Below are 22,820 nucleotides of genomic sequence, written 5' to 3' on the forward strand. Positions count from 1 at the left end.
TTGCCAGCTCCTGCCTGGCGAGAGGCTCCTCAGCACTGTGGCTGCCAATCCTACCCCCACCCAGCCACGGCAGCCTCTGCCACTGCCTGGCAGTGACGTGGCATCAGAGAATAGCTATGTCCAGGTGCCACCTGCAGGGCTGTGGGGAGCCCATCACAGCCCCAGCTGACAGTTCGCCTCCTCTCCTCTTGCCCTCTCCTGGCTGGTATTACAGGTGCTCAGCCCTGCATCCTCTCCAAGTCCAGGAGCTATTCCTTAATTATCTCTGATGCTAGTCAAGGGCAGAGTCGCCCCTGGGTGACTGATGAAGAGCTTCAAAGGCAAATGCACTCTAGAGGCTGCAGGGTTCTGTGATCTGTGAGTCTAAAACTCCCTGGGGCTGGGAATGGCTGGGGCAGGATGTCCATTCCTCTGCCTCCAAGGAAAGCCAGTCCCCAACAGGTGGGGGCTGGGGTTGTTTGATAATGGGAAGACAGAGTCCTGAGAGCCACTGGAAGTCCTTGGAGTGCCCCCGAGCTGTGGCCCAGCCTGCAGTTGGGGGTTTGTGCTTGTTGTGACCTCCTTCCCTTCCTTATTCCCCTCCTTCCTTTTTTTTTTAAAGAGAGAGAGAGAGAGAGAATTTTTAATATTTATTTTATTTTTTATTTAGTTTTCGGGAGACACAACATCTTTGTTTGTATGTGGTGCTGAGGATCGAACCCAGGCCGCACCCATGCCAGGCGAGCGCACTACCACTTGAGCCACATCCCCAGCCCAACCCCCTTTTCCTTTTTTATAGTAGTGCTAGGATTGAGTCCTTGCTCTTCCTTCTCCGTGGCTTCTCCCATAGGGCTCTTCAAAGAGTGGAAGTCCCAGAGCCACGGTCAAGAAAAGTGACATGCAGACTACAGAACAGCCCTGTAGAAAACAGGGTCATTGCAAAGTTCTTATAACAACACATACTGGTTAGTGTTCCTTCACACATGACCATAGGCGCGATGACTCTGAATAAAGGTGTCATTCTATAGAGAAGTAAGGATCATTTCTGCTGCGCCCACGGAGGGCTCCTCACAAGTCCCAGTGTGGCCCTGATCTCTGGATGTAGTCTCACCTCATCTTCAGAGCAGTGTAAATAATACGATTATAGTCCCCATTTTACAGTTGAGGGAACTGAGGCTCAGCTTAAGCCAAAGTCACCACAGCGGTAACTCCTGAACCAGGTCTCCCTGACCCCCTCTGGAATATCCGCTCTCCAAGGCCTTCCTATACCCTGCAAGGTGGGAGACCTCACCTGGTCACAGCAGACTCTTACAGGGTCATACTGAAGGCTGATTCAATCCCCCCCTTCCCTGGTTCCCTGTGTAGCCAAAGAACTTTATCCCCATGGCTGGGACCCCCACCCGGGCATGGCGGGTCTCTACCTTCCTCAACATTGGTAACCTTTTGCAACGCACCCTGGGGATGCACCTGGCTGAGCAGCCCTTCTCTTCCCAGGCAGGGAAGGGAGTCCCGGGGAGGGGAGAGGCTTGCCCGATCTCACCCAGGGCAAGCAGCAAATAACCAACCACGGGTAGGGAGCCAGGGTGGCCCTCGGTCCACATACTATGCCCGCTAGGCAGCCCCCCAGGCTCCCCCAGGCTCCCCCAGGCTCCAGGCAAAGAGAGAACACCCCCTGGGCCTGGCAGAGAGGACAGACAGGAGCAGCTGTTGTCACTGAAGCACATGCAGCTGGGCTACTGAGCCTGCTGCCAGGGAAACTGGTTGTTTCTCTGGCTGTAAAATATTGATCTTTCCTTTTTGGGGCCGCTCAATTACCAGGCTTCCCCTTCTATTTCTGTTGCTTTTCTCTTCAAGCTGATTTCCCCCCATTCATTCCCTGAGGGCAATCTCTAGCTCAGACCAGACGCTGTACTGCCAAAGCCTCCTTGCTGCTCTCACTGGTTCCCAGCCAGATCCTCCCGAGCGGTGCCAGCCACCCACGCCTCCCTCATTTCAGACTCAGCAGACTAGAGGGACTCAGCATCCAGCCAGCCTTCTGCCTTCTGAGGTCTCAGCCTCGGAGGGGATAAGCTGGTTTTCTTGCTGTGGCGAGGCTCCCTCTGCATGGTGAGATGCCAGATAAATATTAGCGGTTCCTATTACTAACCAAATTATGAATTAATAATAGGTAATGCTGCATAACTCTTCCTCTGTGCCAGGCACTGTTCTAAGCCCTGTGTGTGGATTTATTTAAGTCTCACGTCCACCTGGGCAGGAGGTACTATTATTACTCCCACTTCGCAGGTGCGGAAACAGAGTAAGGAGCAGGGTTAAGGTCTTGTTCCTCTTAGGGGCCAGCTGAACACAGGTGGCTGGGCTCCAAAGCTCAGGCTCTTACCTGGTAATCATTACTACTTCTGTTAAGATAATTATGACCACTATTATCATTATTATTATAAATCTGGGGATTGCTCTGATTTGGGGAAGACTACATCTGTGTTCTGTTCTCTTTTCATCTAGAAAAACTCAATGAACCTTTAAGAATTTGAACACCAAGGGAAAAGTTAATTTCAAGAGAAACTAGAGTTTGCTGAGGAGTATTCTGGATGAGGCCTATTGATGGGCTTAACTTTGCTAATTAGATGCCCAAAACCAGAAAGCCTGCTGGTTCTGGTTGAAATGAAGGAAGCACGTTACCTACACTGTCTTTCCCCAGTGATCAGAGTGGAAAACCCTGGACAGAGACCAGACATGGGCTCTGCAAAGGGGATCGGGGAGGAAAACAAAACACGAGGACAAATACAGTGGTGAGTTTTCTAAATTTATTTTTTCTTTGCATATTTCTCCCTCCCTCCCTCCTTCCCTCCTTCCTTCCTTCCTTCCTTCCTTCCCTGGGGATTGAACCCAGGGGTGCTTAACTACTAAGCTACATCCTCAGCCTTTTTTTGGCATTTTATTTAAAGGACAGGGTTTGGCTGAGTTGTTTAGGGCCTCACTAAGTTGCTGAGATTGGCTCTGAACTCACAATCCTCCTGCCTCAGCCTCCAAGCCACTGGGATTACAGGCATGTGACGCCTGGCTTCTTCACATATTTCTGATTTAGACTCTGTGGCTTAAATCCCAGAACTGTGCAGCAGGTGGGAAGAGAAATAACTCCAAAAAAAACTCTCTTTCTGATGAGAAGCTGGGAAAGGGATCTCTTGCGGGGGAAGGGGGGGGGGCAAACAGAAGGAGAGAAATGCCCTGTTTTGGTTTTTGTTTTCTTCTCTCCCAAACCTCTCTCCATGGCAGTCATGAAGCGGGTGCCTAAAACTCTTGAGAAGGAAAGCTCTTTCTGCTTGAAAAAGAAACTAAGGAAAAGGGACCCATGGAAACTGGAGAGGGCGGTACCTGAAAGAGGAGGGAGCTGAGGTGGTCTTTGAAGCCCTGGGTCCACCCCTGAGCTGCACATGCACGTAACTGACCTGAAATAACATACCAAAGGCTTCAGGAACTGAACTACAGCGCTGATGGAACGGAATGGCCCCTGGAGTGTGCATGCTTGGGCTGGATCTGAATAGTACTGCAAGGCCTTTGAAAACTGAACTGGCATTAGAACCACAGCTCATAGAGGGTAAGTTGAGATCTGAGGCTTCAACACAATTGGGTTGATTTCCTGATTCAAACAGCCAGGTGCAGCAGGGCACACCTGTAATGCCAGTGACTCAGGAGGCTGAGGCAGGAGGATTAAGTTCAAAGCCAGTCTCAGCAACTCAGTGAGACCCTGTTTCTAAATAAAATACAAAAAAGGGCTGGGGGTATGGCTCGGTGGTAAAGTGCCCCTGGGTTCAACCTCTGGTACCAAAAACCAAAACAAACAAAAAACCCCCAACAATACTGACATTCTTCAGAAGATTTTAACAAGATCTAGAATCTTGTAATATAATATTCAAAATGCCCAGGACACAATCCAAAACTATTTGACATACAAAGAAACAGGAAAAGCAAGGTACATGGGGAAAGACAATCAACAGATAGATACCAACCCAAGATGAGGCAGATATTGTCATTATCAGACAATATTTTTAACTGTTTTGATTTTGATACTGAGGATTAAAAACCAGGGCAAAGATTTTAAAGCAGTTAACCTATCCATGTTCCAATGAAGTAAATGTGAACACTCTTGAAATAAATGGAAATATAGAAATTCTCTGTAGAGAAAAAAAAAGCTGAAAAAAAAAACTAAACAGAAATTTTAGAACTACAAAACATATTAGCTGAAGTTAAAAAAATATCTGGATGGGATCACTAGTAGGATGGAGATGATGGGAAAAAAACAGTGCTAGAATTATAGAATGATCTAATCAGCACAAGAATAATAATCAGCTTGCTAAGAAAACATAACAATCCCAAATCTGCATGAACCTAATAATGGAGCTTCAAAATGCATGAAGAAAAACTGATGATAGAACTGAAAAGGGAAAAAGACAAATTGAAAATTATGGTCCTAGACTTGCACACTCCTCCCCAGTGATCAATAGAACTAATCAGATGGAAAATCAATAAGGATCCGGAAAGCCTGAACACTACCACTAACCACCTTAACCTAACTGGAATTTTTAGAATTCTCCACCCAATAAGAACAAAACCTATACTCCTTTCATATGTACATGGAATATTCACCAAGGAGGTCATATCCCAGGGTTTTAACAAACTTTAACAAACTTAAAAGAATTGAAATCATACAAAGTTTGTGCTCTGACTATGCTGGAATTAAACTAGAAACCAATAACAGAAAGGCATCTGAAAAATGTCCAAATACACATTGTCTAAATAACTCATAAATCAAAGAGGAATTCTCAAGGGAAATTAAAAATAATCTAAATTAAATTAAAATAAAAAATACAACAACATAAAATTCAAACCCAAAGGAAGAGGGAATGTCATGGTTTGGATGTGAGGTGTCCCCCAAAAGCTCCTGTGTGAGACAATGCGTGGAATGATTAGTTTATGAGAATTTTAACCTTATCAGTGAATTTAATCCACTGATATGGATTAACTGGTTGGTAACTGCAGGCAGGCAGGGTGTGGCTAGAGGAAATAGGCCTCAGGGAATGTGCCTTTGGGGTTTATATTTTGTCCTTGGTGATTGGAGCACTCTCTTTCTCCCTCTGCTCCCTGGCTGTGGGGTCCTGAGCTGCTTCCCTCTGTCCTGCCCTCCTGCCATGATGCTCTGCCTCCCCTCAGGCCCCAAGCTGTGGAGTCAGCTGACCACAGACTGAACCTCTGAAAACCGTGAGCCGAAATACACTTTTTCCTCCTTTAAATTGTTCTTGTCAGGTCTTCTGGTCATAGTAACCCAAAGCTAAGAACAGGGAGGAAGCAGAAATCAGTAAATTAAAAACAGAAAAATGATAGAGAAAAATCAAGGAAAGGAAAATTGGGTTCTTTGAAAAGACTAATAAAACTGATGACTCTAACCCGATTGCGGGGCGGGATGAGAGGAGACTCGAATTACTGATATTTGAAATGAAAGCAGAGGTATTACTACAGTCCAACAGACTTTAAATGGTTAATAAAGGGGCCGGGATGTCCCTCGGGGGTAGAGCCCTTGCCCAGCCCGTGTGTAGCCCTGGGGATTCAATCCCCAGCACAGGACAAGAAGGAAGAAAGAAAAAGGCTAAGAAAGGAGCAGCATGATAACCTCCGTGCACATAATTTCTACAATTCTGATAAAATGACGTAGCAATCCTTTTTTTGTTTTTAATTTCTTTTTGTTTGTCAGTGGGCCTTCATGTATTTATTGATTTAAATGTGGTGCTGAGATTTGAACCCAGTGCTTACACATGCTAGGAAAATGCTCTACCACTGAGCCACAACCCCAGCCCAGGGGGACCAATTCTTTGAAAGATACAAACTACCAAAACTCATGCAAGAAGAAACAGATAATCTGAAGAGACCTATAGCTATCTCATAAGTTAATTTTTTTAGTTTACAACATTCTAAAAAAGAAGGCCTCAGGCCCAGGGCAGTGGCTCACATCTGTAATCTCAGCAACTCAAGAGGCTGAGGCAGGAGGATCACAAGTTCAAAGCCAGCCTCAGCATCTTAGCGAGGCCCTGAATAAAAATGACAGGGGATGTGGCTCAGTGGTAAAGCACCCCTGGATTCAATCTCAGTATCCGCCCACCCTGCTACCAAGAAAAAGAAAAAAAAAAGAAAGAAAGAAAACCTCAGGCCCGGATGGTTTCACCAAACATTTAAGATATACTTACATCTATATGATCTCTTCTAGAAAATGAAAGCCCTCTCCATTCATTTTATGAAGCCAGTGTGGTCCTGATACCAAAACCAGACTAAAGCAGTATAAGAAAATTATAGGCCAATATTCCTCATGAACATAAATACAATAATCTTCCACAAAATATTAGCAAGTTGTGTGTGTGTGTGTGTGTGTGTGTGTATGTATGTATGTATCAAGACCATAGTGTGTGGGGTTCATTCAGTAAGGTTGGTTAAACATTTAAAAATCAATGTAATCGAAACATGATTAAAGAAGAAAAATCCAGCAAAAGGTACAGAGAAACCAACTGAAAAAATTCAACATTCATTTAGGACAAAAATTCAGCCAAGTAGGAATAGAGGGGAACTTCCTTGTCCTTCCCTATCTTAGAGAAACAAAAACTTATTTTCATACTCACACAGATGTTGCACACAGAGGTTTACAGCAGCATGACACATACTGCTGCTCCAAACTAGAAACACCCCAAATTTCCTCCCAGTGAGCAGAGAAGCAGTGTGTTCTACAATAACAAGGCACAAGCCCTGACACTGTGCACACATTTTGCTAAGTGAGAGAAACCAGTTTCCAGTCTCCAGAGGTGGCATACTGGGCTGGGGATGCAGCTCAGAGGCAGTACACTTGCCTAGCATGTGTGATGAGCTGGGTTCCGTCCCTAGCACCCCAAAGAAAGAAGGAATATCTTTTTTCTTATTTATGTGGAAACAATAAAACTATGATGACAAAGAACAGATCAGTGGATGCCAAGGGTAAGGAGGAAAGGGGGAGTCTGAATACAAGGGGTAGTAGGAGGAATTTGGGGGGGCAGTGGACGGATCTGTCTCCTGATTAAGGTGGTGCTTACAGGAATCTACACAAATGTTAAAACTCATGAAACTACAAATCTCGCCCACCATCCTGAAAAATAATGAATTTTACTCTATGTACATTTAATTTTTTTTTTTTAATTGAGAAACTGCACACCCAAACTGGGCTATCTGGCTTTTCAAATTGGATTTGGCAATACTGGGCCCAATTCTCCCATGGAAACAATATGGGAGTCCCAGCATGCACTTTATCCATTTATTTGTTTTGAGACAGGGTCTCACTGTGTTGTCCAGGCTGGCCTCAAACTTGTGATCCTCCTGCCTCAACCTCCCAAGTAGCTGAGATCCCAAGTGTGTGCTGCTGTGCCTGCTCTGGCATGCTCCAGCTGGTCATTCTCTTCCTCAGCAGGAGACCAGAGGCAGCCCTGCCTCAAGGCATAGCAGCTAAGAGAGGAGGAAGAGGTGTCCCAAAGCCCCAGGGGTTCTGCTCCCCCTCAGAAAACTTCTCCTGAGTCCCTCCTGCTCCCCACAAGGGGCTCTGACCCTCCCCTGGCCTCAGGGTGACATGTGCCCTGCTTGTTTACCCAGTTTCCCCTGGTCCAGCTGCCTGATGTCAAGCATACAATGGGGCCCTGTACTCTAGAGCCCAAGGACAAAGGGCACAGGCAGCCACTGGTCATCTCCTTTCATTCTCAGGAAGGGAGGGCCAGGAAGCTGGGCAAGAGTTCAGCAAAACCAGGGGCAGACATGGACGAGGAAGGTTCCAAAAAGGGTCCTAGCAGTCCCTGCAACCTGGGTTAGGTGGAATAGTCTGTCTCTGTCCAGCTCAATCTCTAACCACCCCCAATAAGCCCACCCTCTCTGTGGGAAGGCACAGTCAGAACATTAAACCCTCTGTGACACATGCTTTGTGTGTCACTCCCTATGTGACCTTGGGTGAGTCACAATATCTCCCTGGCTTCACTTTCCATATCTATAACATCCAGCTCCCAGGGCCATTGTGTGGATTAAAGGAGACTATGACAGAGTAAAGATTAAAGAACATTTTTGTGTGCATGTGTGGTGCTGGGGATTGAACCCAGGGCCTTGTGCATGCAAGGCAAGCACTCTACCAACTGAGCTATATCCCCAGCCCAAGATTCAAAAACATTGAAGATTGCAGAGTGCCATGGAAATATCAGGTGCAAAAGGTATACAACAAGGGACCAGAGCCTGGTGTGGTGGCGTATGCCTGCAATTCCAGCTACTTGGGAGGCTGAGGCAGGAGGACCACAAGTTCAAAGCCTGCCTGGGCAACTTAGCAAAATAATAAATAAAAAGGAGGGCCAGGGTGTGGCTTAGTGGGAGAGCACCCAAAGGTTCAATACCCAGTACAAAAAGAAAAAAAGAAAGAGAAAGAGAGACTGAGGGTGCCCCTCCCTAGGAGGAGCAGGCTGAGTTGGGCTGTCCTGCAGCTCAGGCCAGGTATTAAAGGAGGAAACCTCTAACCTCAGGCATGGTCTGCTTCTTGTCCCTAAGTCCATCACACTCCACCATCAATGTTCTCCATAGTGGCCTTGGTGAGCCCCCTCCTCTCTTTGGGCTTCAGTTTCCCTGTTGGAAAATGAGGGCATTGGCTGACATTACCATTGAAGGTCTCCAGCTTGGAATTCTATCTTATCATAATGATTCTCCAGGAATGTTCATGGTGGCCAGTGAGTTGGAGGAAGAGAAGAAAATCAGAGCTAGAGATATAGAAAGGAATAAAGGGCAGGGAGGCAAATGTCTCCATCCAAGGCAGTTTCACCAAGTAAATGGTTCCAGGACCCACAGGGTGGCCCCGAGGAATGACTCAACTTCTCTGAGCCCTGTACTTCCTCTCTTCTATAAAGTTAAAAAATAATAACAAGAACTGAAGCAGATTCTGCTGGTCACCTCTATGATGCCCCAGGCTTCTCCTTTAGGGTGAGACAGCCCTGGTGTGGTGAGGTGCCCACTTCCTGTTGAACCAGACCTCAGAGCACCTCATCATGAGCAGGATTCTGACTAGGCGGGGTCAGCCAGGTGGGCTCGTCTCCTTTGCCAATGATTGGTTCAGGCAAAGGCATGTTGAACATCTCTGGCCAATGAGACTTGAGGAGACATCTGCAGATAGGAGAGACTGTCTTTGATTGGGGAGTGGAGGAGACCATCCACAGGAAGTGCTTCCTCCCTCTTCCCCTCCTGGAGAGTGGATGGCACTTTGGGCTACTTGGGGAAATCACTGGAAGGAGGTCGAATCCTGGGTGATACCTCAGGGCCCTGGAAATAATAACCAGCCTTGGAGCTGCCCTACTTTGGGTCCTGATGTCATTAAAATAAAAAAGCATTTGCCTCAGCAGTTAAGCCATTTTGTGTTGGTTCCTGGTTCTCAAGGCTGGAGGGCTGCTGATGAAGAGCCCCTCTTCAAGAACCCACTGGGGGCCTGGGATTGTGGCTCAGTGGTAGAGCACTCCTATAGCAAGTGCAAGATCCTGGGTTCCATCCTCAGCACCATATAAAAATAAATAAAATAAAGGTATTAAGTCCAACTACTTCTAAAAAATAAATGTTAAAAAAAAAAAAAGCGGGGGGCTGGGGATGTGGCTCAAGCGGTGGTACGCTGGCCTGGCATGCGTGCGGCCCGGGTTCAATCCTCAGCACCATATACAAACAAAGATGTTGTGTCTGCCGAAAACTAAAAAATAAGTATTAAAATTCTCTCTCTCTCTCTCTCTCTCTCAAAAAAAAATAAATAAAAAATAAAAAAATAATAATAAAAAAAGAACCCACTGGGGTAAAAGGCAGCAATGGGAAGGAGGCCTTAGGAGTGAAGATTCTCAGTGCACACATGGAGAAGGATTATGTGGTATTGGGGTGCCAGCTAGCACCCGGCCAGTTACATGGAACCCAGGCCACTGCCTCCTGGGAAGTGTCACCTCCAGACCATGGCTGGAAACAACTTGCTTTTAAGAGACCCTAAGCAGGTCCAAAAGTCACCAGGCACCAGGCATCCCTCAGTCCCTCATTCACAACCTGTTACTATCCAAAATCCCTATGACCACCCACATGGGCTTTGTTTGGTGTCTGAATAAGAAGGGAAGTGACAGAGCCTGGGTGGTCTCTGAAGCAGATGACCTATGCCTGCATCTGTCTGACTGTCCTTGCCTTCTGCAAACATTTCCTCAGCCCTGTGGGGAGACAGATGAGCTCCCAGGGAAAGGACAGATGTCCTGCTGTATTTTTTGAGTGAAATAAAACAACCTAGGGAGCAGCATAAAAGTGTACAGCTGATCTGTCATACTGTCACGTGCCCAGGCTCTGCAGATAGAGCTGGGCTGGAATCCTGCCTCCTCCATTTACCAGCCGTGTGACCAAGGCCGGATGATTCAACTTCTCTGGGCGACAGAGTTCATTATGAGTTAGAAGGAATAAACTATGGAGACTAAGCCCAGAAACTGACTTGGAGCAGACTTAAGATAAATGAGCACTTTCCTAGGTTGGCCCGTCTGGGAGCTGGCCACACAACTGTCAGCACAGGCAACTCAATGTGCTGAGATGGCTAATCCTTGGGCCTCCCCTTCCCACAGTTTTTAATTGGCTGAACTTAAAAAAAAAAAAAAATGAATTGGATCATTTTTAAACTTAGAGGGGAAAAAAACTAGGAAAGTTCTTTTGTCCTTTTAAAAAACAGTTCATAGTATTACAGGGGAAAGTAAGAATCCATCAGAATGCAACCTCCCAGAAGATGCTACTCAAAAACCTCACAGTGGGATCCCAGAAGAGGCAGAGAGTCCAGAAGGCTGGGGACACTGTATATGGGGAGATTTGGCAGAGGTGACTAGTGGGGGCCTACAGGGTGGTAGAACAGAGCATGGCAGTCGTCAGGAATGGTGATTCAAGAAGGGGTTGTGGGAGGGGGCAAAGTCCCAGGGCTGTGCTCTGAGGGTGCCTGTGAGTTTGGGGAACCACCAAGTGCTCCGGTGGCTGGAGGGCAGCGGGAGGCTGCCTACGAGGGACACATGGGGAGGATACTCCCTTCTGGTGGTGGAGATTTTAGCAGGGGCCTAGCATAGCAGATGTGCACCTGGGAAGGCGCCTGAAACTCACAATGCAGAGGGAGGGAGGCGAGGAGACCAGCAACGAGGCCATCATAGTCCAGAAGAGGAGGTCAAGCTGACCTGGGCCATGTGGGGGACAGAGAGGAGGGAGCTGAGGAGAGAGTTTCAGGCTAGCAGCAGGGCTTGCTTGCTTGATTTGAGACAGGAAGGGAAATGAGGTTCCACCTCAGGGGTTTGGGTAGATGTGGGGATGGTCCCTGAATGAAGGCCCTGGAGGAGGGGGAGTGGAGGGGTGGACTCTGAGGAGCTCCAGGTGGGTTTCAGTTGGCTGGGGATGATACTTCAGGGTCTGTTCCTGACCACAAGTCCAAGTCCTCAGAGCTCACAGTTTCCTCTCTGGCCAGGCCAGGTAGATTCTACAGAAAAAAAAAAAAAAAAAAAAGGTTTCCTTTCATTTGTTCTGACTAATGACACGGACCTGTATCTAAGGATGGCAGTGGCTGGTCTGACTCCTCCCTATGGTGGCAGAAGAAAGGAACTCATCTGTGACAGGAGGACAGAGGTAGCCCATGGATGAGTGTGAGGGAGAGTCAGTGACCAGGCCTAAGGAAGACTACAAGACTAGACAGCAGGCATCTTCTCTCAATGACCCAGCCAACACCAGGGCCACCAAAGCCCATCAGGCAGGTCCAGGTCCCATATGTGCATGAAGTCCATAAGGGAGTGGGTAGCTGGGTCACAGAGCACCAGGGCTGGTAATGGAGATGGGGTGGGCAACGAGGCCCTGTTCACTCCATGTGTGGGGAAGACATGGAGAATGTCCACTCTGGGCTTCTGATGGACCGTCTGTGAAATACTGAGCCTCCTGTTTAAGTGCAGGTTTTCATTCAGCAGGTCTGGGGGTTGGGGCCCGAGAACCTGCATTACTACCAACTCCTGAGAAGTGCCAATGTCACTGGTCCCCTGACCATACCTGGGTTAACAAAGTTCTAGCTGACCTCTGTGGAACCTGTCCAGAATTTTGAAGGGAGACCACTCTGGTTCACCATTTGGAACCTTGGGGAGCTGGGGCAGGAAACTTGGGAGTGGTGAGGCCGTGGCTGGGCCCACCTCTGGGAGAGGCTTCCAGGCAATGGGGGTAGGGAACTCACCCTGTAAGGGAGGGACATCTGTCCTTGGACACTGCTTTTGCAGGGGAGGTGTGACACTCCAGGCACCTGGGAGAGCAGCCCCTTGTGTGCACCCAGCCCTGGCCTTGGCGTTAGGTCCCTTGTGGACATCTCTGATTCTCTGAGTAGCATGAAGGGTGCTGCGCAATCCAGGGGTTCAACACCACTATTAGCCATGAAATGGGAATGTCTGCCTGGTGTGTCCTCCTCCAGCACTGCCGCTTCCACTAAACTCAAATCTAAACTCCTTCCCGTCAGCCTTCTTGTTTCCCAAGAAAATGGAAGTAAGCAGAACACCCACAGCCTCCCAGGAAATTGAGGTTTGACTTCTGAAACAAAGCAAAATGTGGCAGCTCTGGCCAGAAATGTCAAAGTTGCTACTGTCAACAGAACAAGAGAAAGGCCACCAGGTCTGGGAGCCCACTGTGGGATTTCTAAATAAGGGAAAGGAGAGACAGGCTCACCACCAGCCTCCTAAGTGGGGTTCACAAATGCCTCCCTGAGCCTGTGGAAGGGGCCAGGTGGCACTGGCCACCTCACACTGCTATCGCATGGGAGGAGAAGGCACATGGGGTGGATCTCCATGGACCAAGCAGTTTCCCAGGTGGAAGAAGCTTCTGGCTCTGGACTCCCCAACCTGCTGCACCCCTCCCACAGCACCGATCAGGGTGAGGTCCAGGGGGATAGGCCAGGGGCTCATGTCTTGGGCTTCCTTGTTCCCTCATCCTCTCTACTTCTTCCTGTCATCTGAGTACTTGCCCCATGCAGAGGACCCCCAGTCAGTTGGGGAAATTCCTTAGGGGCCAGCAGAACCCACGGTGGGGCGAGATTTCAAGCCTAGTCATTCTGAGGGAGCTCTCTGCAGAGGCAAGCTTCTTTTCCAGCAAGCACAGCAGTAAAAAGCAGAGGCAAGAAGCCTCATGCATGATTTAGGCCTTTATCCATAATTAAGACTTCTTCCCCCAAAGAAAGCATCTAGATTGGAGGTCCCGGGCAGAGGAGGAGGGCCAAGGCAAGAGGGCACTGGAAAGGACAGAGGCATTTGGCCCCAGCACACCCTTCACCTCATTTATCCTCCTACCAGGGTACTGGCCTCATTTTCTAAACCAGGAAGGCAAGCAAGGTTTGAGCCTGCGCTCTGATCCCGGACCTTCTTGGACTCTAGGTCGAAGGGATGAGGACAGGGTCCCATCCTAGTCATCCCATTAAGACATAATGAGTCTGGCAGCCAGTGAGGGACCCTGGCATCTCAAAGGCCCCTTAGAGACACCCAGGCAAAGGAATCCAGATTGAGCAGCACCCCCAAAGAGAGTGTCAGAGGCTGGACTTCAGCCAGTCCCCCTCCCTGTCTTTAGCTGGGACATGCTCTCTGAGACTGACACCAGGGCACTTAGGTGATAGGGATGGTGGAGGGAACAGTCCCAGCACCAGTAGTGAAAATGGGGGGACTGTGCCACCACCCCCTCCTGGGCAGACTCCGCCCACAGTGACCAGGGTCCCTCCAGGGTTGTGAGCTCCCTGGAGTAAGGGTGGTGGTGATGGAGACATGACAAGGACACTCGGCAGCACTAGGAACAGTTCCTGAGTCGGGCGATATTCGAGGAGCCCTACGAGTATTAATCCATCCATAACTCACACGCCTATGCAGCAGTTTCTATTATTAGCCCATATTAGAACTGAGGGAGTTGAGGCCAGAGAGCCTAAGGACCTGCCAGGAAGAGAAGAAGTGAGAATTCACAGAGCGTGAGCCCTCTTCTGTTAGGTGGTCCCCCCTTTCTATTTGCCCTGTGTCTGCAGAGGCGGGTGCTCTTCCCTGCCATCATCATCCTCAACAATAAGCTGGGGCCACACGGTGGCAGCAGCAGGTCAACCAGCCCCTAGAGTGTACTACCAGTGGCTTCTGGGGAGATAGGATGGAGGAAATAAAGAGAGGGAGAAAGGAGGCTGTAGCTGCACACCTAAACACCCCGCGAGCAGACCTACTCCCAGACCTGTTTCTCCTCCCAAATTCCTGGGAAATCTACCAATCTTAGAGGTACTGAAAATTCATGCAACTATGAAAATTACCTTATTTTGACTATAGAGAGCAATGGTTAGCCTACACAATGTATCTTCAGATTAGATAAAACCAAGAGAAATGTATTTTAAGAAACCTTTAATACAGGTACATTCTAAACATTACTGATCAGGTAGGGGAGACAGGGTCAACCTGAAGATCCCAGAGAAGATCTGTGGTCCATGATCAAAAAGTAGCATTCGCCAGGGAGTCCCAGCACACACACCCTCCCCTGCACAGCCTCACAAGGTTTCTTTTCAAAGAAGAACCCAAAGCCCCCAAAGTGCATCTCTCTCTGGAACGCCCACACTCTGTCCTGCTCTGAATGCACACTGCCCAGTTGATTTCTTTCATAGAACAAATTTAGCAATGCTTTATTTTCTGATGTGCCCTGAAATTCTTTCCTGTGGCAAATTCTTCCCTGGGGCCCAGTTGAGTCCCCTTCTCCCCATTGCAGGGACTTCCTCAGAACCCCTCTGGTGACACTTGGACTTGGATGCTTATCTCTCCCTGCCAAGAGATTCACATATCTACAATCAGTGCAGTGCTTTCTCTTCTAAATGCTCCTAAAGCTGCAGAGAGGCCACAATGGCTACTCCCCTACATCAGGTACTGAGGATCCACAGGGGCTGTGCCACATGCTTCCCCTCAACCTTTCATTCACCCACCAAGTTATCTACTCATGGAGCATGGCTGCAGCCCCACTTCACCAATGAGGCTCAAGAAGTGAGGAGACCTATCCAGGCTCACAGAGCCAGCAAGACGGTAAGCTGGGCGTTGATCCATGATCTCTCCAGCCCCAGAACCTGAATAGTTGGTCACAAAGTGCTCTGCCTCTCCAACTTTCCTCTGGCAGCCTCCAGCAGATCACAGGACAGATCACAAGACTTCAGGGGACAGAGCTGCAGAGGACCTGGGCTCCCAGTTCTGGGCTAGTCCCCCTGTCCTGCATTGATTCTCTCACTCAGTCGTCCAAGTAACACTGACTATGCCCTTGTGAGGTTCCATGCCTGTTCTCAGAGAACCACAGAAACCACGACCCTTCCTGCTCCCCCAGGGTAGGCTGGGAATGGAGAGCACTTGTGGGCTGGGAGGTCAGGCTGTATTATATATCTGAAGCTTCTTCCCAAGGTCACCTGGTAGGCACACCCTGACTTTCCTTTAGGGAACAATATCTCTCCCATTCCAGGTGTTGGGTGGCCAAAGTCAGGTGTGGAAGGGGTAGAGGATGAGCGCCTGACCATGTCCAGCCAGTCTGAGATTTGCCTCAACAAATGCAATTCTTTGCATAAACTGGGAAAACAGCAATCATCATTAAAATGTTTAATAGATGTTGAGAAGTCATTTGGTACAATATACCATCTGCTCTTCAGTAAGACTAAAAAAAGGAGAAGGGACATGGAAGGGAAGTCTTTTTAACATGCTAAAGGATATAACTCTAACTCAAGTAGCAACATGCTACTTAATGGTGGTAAGCTATAGTCACCCTGTTTTTAAAAATAAGGAGAAAAGTATGATGGGGTCCTGCCTGTGCCAGCCCCCACCAACCTGTCCAAGTCCACAGCAGAGGGTGGGGACTGCCTGGGCTCCACCAGCAACTTATGGCTACCCAAGGTCAGCTCTGGCCATCTGTGCACATTCTGTCCGTTCTCTTTGCTTTGCTGCTTCTGACCACTTCCCCTGACCCACAGCCAGACACTGGACACCTCTTGCCAGACCCTTTCCCTCTACACCTGACCCCTTCCCACAGCAACACCAGCGTTCGACCACTCCAGGGTCCATCCTCCTTGGGGATAGCCTCCAGGGCAGCTGTGGCCAGGCACCTGCCCAGCCTGTTTTCCTGACTCACAATGGTGCCATGTGGCCAAGGTCCCAGCATGCCACCCCCCTACCCTGGCCACGTCAGGGCAGATGTCTCCTGTGCCCACCCCTTTTATCCAGTTCTAGAAACACTGGTGGCTCCCATCGCAGAAGGAAAAGCAACTGAACTCAGAAACGTGAGAAAGAAGGCATAACAAAGCAATTACCTCTGAACAGAATGTTACTGCTGACGAGAAAATCCAAAGGAATCAACCAGAAAATTACTGGAAGTAATAAATGAGTTCATACTAGTGGTGAAAAAGGAGATAAATTTACAAAAATCAATTGCATCCCTATATGCTAGTGACAAGCAGCTAGAAAGAAAAAAAAAGTCAGTGGGAAAAGAGGGCTTTATCCTTATCCTTATAGAAACTAAATACATTAAATATTAAGCATTAATTTAGCTCAGCTTATTTTTTTTAATTTTTAAAAAGTTTATGACAGTGAAATGTTTATTTGAAAACTATCTTCTGTGTTAACCTGATCTTAGAAAACTGGAGTAGGGCCACTGGTGGATGTGGGTTGTTTGGGGCCTGTAGAGTTCCCAGAGCACTATTTGAAGTCCACTTATCCAGTAGGTTGGCACTTACTGTGAAAAGTTCAGAGGGTGCCATGCTTAAGGCTTTGGCTTTGGGTTTGAAGGAGAAAAGTGGGATTGAGCAGTCTCATTTCTGAGTTGTTCGGTCTAGGGAAGGCAGCAGACTCCAGGCACTGGGGCTCTGGTCTCTGTCCAGTGTACCACCTGCCTCATTTCACCCTCTGACCAGCAGCCATGCCCTGCCCCACTCATGGGGTAAAAAACTTATCTTTACCTCTAATAATTGAGTGTAATCTTTAAAGATATGGGTTTCAAAGTTGAAAGCTGTGGCATCACTTTCTCTTTTTTTTGCCCTTATAAAAGGTATCATCTGGTGCATTCCTGTATCGACAAAGACTGTTCAAGTTCAGATCCTGATATAGGACCAACAACAGGTCTGTACACTGACCCAAAGCAGGGGCTTAGGGGATGATTTACAGTGGAATCATCAAACAGATGTCCTTCTCATAGATGTTAGGGATCATTCCCACTGGGGAGCTGGCCTTGTGTATAGTATTCTGGCCAAACAGCTGGAATTCATAATGGATGAGTTGCTCTCAAAAGCCAGTGTTGGGTCGGATGATGGGCCGGCATGACTTGATCCATGTGTGGGCATCCAGCAGGGACATGGCATGGTACTTCATAAGGTAGGCAAGGCCCAAAGTAGCTGAGCGGCTCATGCCAGCAGCACAGTGTAGCAATATATGGCCCTGCTTCATTTCCACACTGTGGTTGTGGTCGGCAATGGGGTCAAAGAAGTCATAGAGCTTTGAGCTGGGTGCATCAGCCACAGGCACCTGTGTATACTGGATATCCTCCCAGAAGGTATTTACCACCTCTACCGAGACACTGCTGACTGAAGTAATCTGGTTGCTGGACAGCAAGAGCTTGCTGTTGGTAGCCACACCATTGCTAATGTACAGGCTTCTGGTGATCTGGGAGAGGCCGCTGACTGAGGGCTGCTGGAACTGAACTTGGAAGGTGCACAGGGGTGCTGTCATCAAGGCAGTGGGTCAGCAGTTGGTGACCCATGAGGCCTGCATTTTTCTGTAAGCTGTGTCCCTGGAAAACTCTCTCCAGTAGGAGTATGAGGGGGTTCATTGATGAAAAAGTGGCACCGATTATCCCCAGCCAAAGGTCTCAAGGAGAGAGACCAGTTTCGAGGCATGGACCACAATCCCCACGGGCCCAGCAATCTGGTTTCCATAAAAATGGTTTCTCCTCGAGGAGAGGAGTCGGCTGCTCAGGTCTCAGAGAAATCTCGGCTTCCATTCTGGGCTCCGACTTAACCAATTACCAGCTTTGAAATCACTCCAGTTTATTTTTAATGTTAATATTTTGCTCCTGTTGGGAGGACTAAATATGCAGTCAAGAAGACAACACTGTCTAAGTTAGTGCAATGCTAATTAAAGCTTCTGAAACATGTTATATACTTAAAAATCCATATATGGTGGGAAAAATCAGAGAGCTCTTTTAAAGGGCAATGATGGACTGCAGCAGGGGCTCAGTGGTACAGTGTTTGCCTAGCAAAGGCCCTGGGCGCCATCCCCAGCACCAAAATAAATAAATTATAGCAAGTAATAATGATCAAAATGTTATCATGCTGCATTAGAACAAAACAAACCTCTGAGCATCAGAAAGAATAATGGAATGAATTAAAACCCATTGGAAAAAAAAATTCATGAGTTCCTAGTCAGACTCAGGAAAAGGAGGTTGGAGACTTGGGGCATAGCTCAGTGGTATAGCACAGGCTTAGTATGCACCAAGTCCTAGTTCAATCCCAACACGCCCACACACTCGCACAGTAAGGAGCAACATGAAAACAATGCAAAGCTGCATTAGTAATCCAAACTGAAAATTTAAACAAGTCTGAGATACCATTACACATCTATTGAACTGGCAGAAACAAACTGAAAATACTACTCAGTGTCCATGGGGATGTGGAAAAACAGGGACCTGCATGCCTTGGGCAGGGTTTGCTATAAGAGAGGAGGAGACAGAGAAGGCAGGAGAGACAAAGAACCATCCAGATGGCACCAGAAAAGGGTGGCCAGACGCCCAAATGCCAATGCCTCTGGCCAGATGAGGGGACCAACAGGCCCTTGATCCCACCCACTTAGTGCCTAGGAGATGGCAGCAGGTGTCTCCTGGCTGTGCCCACTTGGGGTCAGGAGCTCTGGACACCCATAGCAGACAGAGGCTGGTCCTTTGGCTGGCAGCCGAGCACCCACACTGGTGGAAGCAGAGCCCAAAGGACAGTCAGTGGGACTGAGGGAGGTCCAGCCTAGCACAGGCTGCCCAAGACTTACCCTGTGGGCCCCCAACCCTGACTCCAGACAGCCCTTCTGGAGGTCACTGTCTGCAGAGCAGTGGGGGCTCCACTCTGCCTGCTCTGCAGAGGTCACTGAGGAGCCTTGGTTGACCAGCTGGCCCATGGACCCAGCCACGTGGGCCAGGTTCAGTGATAAGGCAGACATTTGCAAGGCAAATGAAACACTGTGTAGACACGGATGGTGACTTATGAGAGGACCAATCCTGTGGCTAGGGTGTGGGCACAGGAAATGGCATCAGGTGGAAAGGGGTCAACACCTCACACTCACTGATCATCATCATATGCAGGTAATGGCCAAGGTCAGGACAGGGTTTTAGACTATAGAAATCCAGTTCAGGGATAGTTAGCTCTTTTTTCCTCTAAAGTAATTTAAATTTATACATCAACAGTAACACTGTGAAGTTTGTTTAAAAATGAAGCACAGTTGCCCTCGGAAGGATATATGGGTAAGGTCAGGCCTCCTAGTTTCGTTGGCTCTGTAGGTGTGTAGACATTTTAAAGCCAGTGGTCACCGTGTACTAAGCTCAAGCCCCATCACCCAGTCACCCAGGAGGGAATCACAGGGAACTCGTGGGAAGTTCTGTGAACCACCAGGAATTGCCCCTTCCCCTTCTCTCCACCCTCAGAGTCCCTGCTCCCTGCCTCTGAACAGGACAGGGCCCCCACCTCGGCCTCCTCACTTCCTCATTCTCACTCCAGGCTACTTACAGATGGGCTCCTCTGAAATCCAATGGACCCTCTGCTTCACCTCCTTCACACCTTGGGGGTCGAATCCAGCCCAGCCCTCTCCACCTGGCTTCTGCCTGCCAAGCCGGCCCCTCTCTTTCTCACCTGCCTTCCTTCCTCCAGGGGGCCTCTGCCTCTTAGGTCTCTCCTCTTGCATACCCATCCTGCCCTTCCAGCCCTGTGAGCCCTGCTCCAGACTCAGCCCCAGAGTCACCTGTGGACGGGCTTTCCCAAGGTGAATCGGAGTGATCTAAGCAGAGTAGATCTCCTGTTTTGTCCCCAAGCACTCCAGCCCTGTGCTTCTCACAGGTGTGCTGCCAAGATTTCTACCCTAGAGGAGAAGGGTGGTTTGCAGAGGCTGGGAGTGGGACATGAAGGGATTTTGTTGGTCCAAGCTACAAAGTGCCAGTAAGAGGAATAAGTTCTGGTGATCTGTTACCCAGCAAGGTGATTATAGTTAGTGATTATGTATCGTCTATTTCACAATTGCTGAAAGAGTGGATTTTAAATGTTCTCACCAAAAAAGAATTATGTGATGGACACGTTAATTAACCTAATGTGTTCATTCCACAATACCTAAAAGTATCGAGGCATCACATGGTACAATATATACAATTACTATTTGTCAATAAAAATAAAATTAAAAAAAATATTTCTATTGTAGTCTACCTGCCCCACATTAAGGCGCTCCCTTGGGAGAAAAATCCTATCTTATTCATCTGTACATCCTTCAGCCCCAAGTATATCACAGAACAGGAGCTCACAAAAGTCTGTGAGGGAGTGGAAATGGACAGTTCACTCAGAAAACCAGAATTAGTGCTCACAGTCATATTAACTTGCATGTCAGATATTGTGGTAAGGGCTTAACACATATAACTGACATTATCCCCACTTTATGGATGAGTACACTGAGGGACAGAGAAGTTAAGCAACTTCTCAGAGTCACAGAGCAAGTTAAGTTGTGGTTCTGGGTCTCAATCCCGATGCTGCTTATGCCAAAACCTCAGCTCTATATGTTAGAACCAGTGTGGGCTGAACTGAGGTGCTAGAAAAGAAGGTGGCGAGGGATAGGGGACAGACAAGAAGAGGGGGTCAGGGCCCTCTGAGGCCTCAGGGGGCCCTTTGTGGCTGGAATAATCTGCAGTTCAGGCCAAGAAAGATGGAGGAGCTGGAGAATGTGGTCAAGGTGCAGTTGGACTGACCTAGTGGAGACAGAATCAGCCTGCTCAGGCCCCTGCCACACACAGTTCAGGCCTGCAGATTACAGTGGTGTCTGGTAGGAAATCTGAGCAGACAGAGAAATTAGTGCCTCCTGGGCCTACTTAATCACCACCTGAACAGGAAGTGGGGAGATGCATCCTGCAGGGTGCAATTAGCTGGCAGCCTCCCTCCTCTCACCTCAGGTCCTATTGGCCCCTGACACCACCCACAGAGGCCAACTTCCTTTCTCCCCAGCCCTACAGATCAGGAACCTACTTCTGCTCTGTCCTGGCCCCCGACCCAGACCATCCCAGGCCCAGAAAGCCAGATGAAGCCTCTACTGTGCGGGTTCTTCTCCCCTCCTGACCTCCTAAGAGCCTGGGACCCCCACTTGCAGGCAGCTTAGAAGGCAACTTTAGAACCAGACAGGCCTCGGGCTGGGGTTGTAGTTCAGTGGTAGAACACTTGCCTACCACGTGAGGCACTGGGTTCAATCCTCAGCGCTGCATTAATAAATCAATAAATGGGATATAGGTATTGTTTCCATCTACCAAAAAAAAAAAAAAAAATCCAGACGGGCCTGTGCTCAAATCCTAGCTCCTCCACTTCCTGGAGGATCCTGCCCAAGTCACTTCACCTCCTACTGCTGGAGGTGAAGGGATAAGGAACACAAAGGTGACCAGCAAGCCACAGGACTGGCTCCTTGCTTCCCTTATCCTTTCTGCCTATGTGGCTTTAGGAGGAACTCTGGCCATTGCACATGGGAGTCCTGTGCCTGAAAGGAGCAGGCGGAGGAAAGGACTGAGGGCAGCAAGGATGCCTGCAGTCCCGGGGCAGGTGGCCCACAGGAACCATGCAGGAGGCCCCATGCTAGGTGTCTCAGGGATTCTTATCTCCAGTCCTCTAAACAGTCCCACAAATAAGGGTTAATGACCTCCATTTTCTCTCTTTTTTTTTTTTTTTTTAAAGAGAGAGTGAGAGAGGGAGAGAGAGAGAGAGAGAGAATTTTAATTTTTATTTTTTAGTTATTGGCGGACACAACATCTTTGTTTGTATGTGGTGCTGAGGATCAAACCCGGGCCGCACGCATGCCAGGCGAGCGCGCTACCACTTGAGCCACATCCCCAGCCCAATGACCTCCATTTTCTAGACAAGCAAACCGAGGTCCAGCCATCATAATAAGCACCTTCAAAAATAACCCAGCTTCTCACTCTTTCAGGAAGGCCTCAGTCCTTGGCAGAACCCATGGCTTGCATGGGAAGTGAGAAATCATAAAAACAGGGCAGGCTTGTACTGGAGTGCTGCTGTCCTTCCAAAATTCGCCTGAGCCAGACAGTTCTAGCTCCTGAAGCCTCCCGAAGGTCACCATCTGGCCCTTGTTCCAGCCTGAGTTCTCATCCTCCTGCCTTTCATGTGCCTACCCCACATTGAGCCACTTGTCCCTCCTTGAAAAAGCAAGACCTGTTCTTAAGTCTGTGCTTAGGCCTCATGCATGGCAGGCAGTAAATGATGGTCAGATGGCAACTGGAAGAATGGACAGATGGGAGGCTGGTGGAAAGGTGGGTGAACATGAGGATGGGAACAAGTGGAAGAGAAGAGTGTCAATGGATGGGTGGGTGGGAAGGTGGCTGGGTGGCTGGATAGATCAACAGGTAGACGGCTGGATCTATGGTTGGGGAGGATAACAAGTGGGTAGATGGATGGATAAGTGGTTGTATAAACGGATGCATTGGGAGTAGGCAGGTAGATGGTCAGCTGGGTGGGTAGAGGGCAGGATGAGCAGATGGGGCATTAAGAG

At 48.5% G+C, this 22,820-nt stretch overlaps 1 protein-coding gene and 1 pseudogene across 1 annotated transcript in view; both read right to left on the bottom strand.

Annotated features, from left to right (window-relative positions):
* Rab11fip4 (RAB11 family interacting protein 4) overlaps nt 1-22,820 on the bottom strand; it is a 106,333-nt gene that overhangs the window by 75,101 nt on the left and 8,412 nt on the right. The gene's annotated exons all lie outside the window — the stretch shown is intronic.
* On the bottom strand, nt 17,199-17,765 carry LOC143410892 (dual specificity protein phosphatase 18-like; annotated as a pseudogene).

This window comes from Callospermophilus lateralis, chromosome 11 (assembly GCF_048772815.1).
Source record: "Callospermophilus lateralis isolate mCalLat2 chromosome 11, mCalLat2.hap1, whole genome shotgun sequence".
Lineage (NCBI taxonomy): Eukaryota > Metazoa > Chordata > Mammalia > Rodentia > Sciuridae > Callospermophilus > Callospermophilus lateralis.